Genomic DNA, 1,926 nt, shown 5'->3' with positions numbered 1-1,926 from the left:
TTTCTTTTCTTCAAGGAATTCGATAAAACGAATATAACTCACATGGTTTAAAACTTCAAACTCAATTCCTGTAAATCTGTGCCATTGTGCCTATGATAGAGCTTATTATTGTTATTATTATTATTATTATTATTATTTTTATTATTATTATTACTATTATTATTGTTATTTGTTAAGATTATATAGGACTGAGGTAACTCCCCCAGAAGTTATACAGAAATATATGATCTTAACAAAAAATGAGGTAGACTGATATGTAAGTTTTGAACCTGTAGAAGGCACACTAGATGCCAAAATATTGTTCAACCATTTTCACATAACTATGGCACCCTTCTTTTTATTATTATTATCATTATTACTATTATCATTATTATTATTATTATTATTATTATTATTATTGTTATTATTCAAATACTGTCACGATCAACTTTGCTTTTCATCCTTTTGGGGGTGGGGGTCAATAGAATAACTGTCAGTTGAGCACTAGGGTCGATGTAATTGATTTATCTGCTGCCCTGAAATTCCGTGGTCTTGTGCCAAAATTTAAACCATTATTATTATAACTGATCGAGAGAGCAGTGCTTGCCATCAAAATGACACTGGGGTACAAATATACAACACCCATTATACCCATAATGACTACCCATCTGATAAGGGTACACCAGGCACATGCATCACACCCATATGTGCACGACATGGTGATCTTATAGCAAGATAAACAGCGCTATTATTATTATTATTATTATTACCATTATTATTTTAAGGTGGCGAGCTGGCAGAATCGTTAGCATGCAGGGCAAAAATGCTTTGCGTCATTTTGTCCATCTTTACATTCTGAGTTCAAATTCTCCCAAGGTCGACTTTGCCTTTCCTCCTTTTGGAGTTGATAAAATCAGTAGTTGTCAAGTACTGGGGTCAATTTGATCAACTATCCCCCTCCTCTCAAATTCTAGGCCTTGTGCCTATAGTAGAAAGAATTATAATAATAATAATTATTATTATTATTATTATTATTGCCTTTGCACAGTTTCTAATGCTGGAGATGTGCTACGGTGTCAGCTGTTCACTACCAGTAAACTAAGGTAACACCTCTTATTTTTCGAGCACCTTCCGGACTATTTGAGCGGTTCCAAGCAGTGCTGTTTTCTGCAAGTGCTCCACCCTTATTACAGCCCCTATTTGTTCCACTGTCCCCAGTGCTCCGACAATTATTGGTACTACTACTGCCACCTTTTTCATCGACCACAACTGCTTAACCTCCCAAGCTAACCAGTCATATCTCTCAACATTTCTTTCTTCCTTATCGCATACCTTGTTGTCAGCTGGGCATGCTATTATCATTATTATTACTATTATTATTATTATTATTATTATTATTATTATTATTATCATTATTATTATTATTATCATCATTCAGTAGTTTTATTTTTATCACATGCTTTCACTGCCCTACCGAGTGCAGCTCTGTGTGCCTTGGGTATGTGCTGTGGTTTGTTGTGTTGCTCTTATTCTTACTGTATATTATCATTATTATTATTATTATTATTATCATTACTATTATTATTATTATTATTATTATTATTATTAACAGGAGAGGGGTCTTTCCATCGTGGCACAAACACAAGAAGGGTGGTGCCCTGTACGTAGTAAATGTAATGAGCACTCAACAACCTAAAAGTGTATCTTGGAATCTATAATCTAATGTGTGATTCTGAAAGTGATTACCTACCACATGGTTCCGGGTTCAGTCCCACTGTGTGGCACCTTGGGCAAGTGTCTTCTACTATAGCCTCGTGAGTGGATTTGGTAGACAGAAACTGAAACAAGCCCGTCGTGAGTGGTTGGCATTAGGAAGGGCATCCAGCTGTAGAAACTCTGCCAAATTAGATTGGAGCCTGGTGTTGCCATCCGGTTTCACCAGTCCTC

This window comes from Octopus bimaculoides, chromosome 4 (genome assembly GCF_001194135.2).
Source record: "Octopus bimaculoides isolate UCB-OBI-ISO-001 chromosome 4, ASM119413v2, whole genome shotgun sequence".
Classification (NCBI taxonomy): domain Eukaryota; kingdom Metazoa; phylum Mollusca; class Cephalopoda; order Octopoda; family Octopodidae; genus Octopus; species Octopus bimaculoides.
This window is presented reverse-complemented; position numbering follows the sequence as displayed.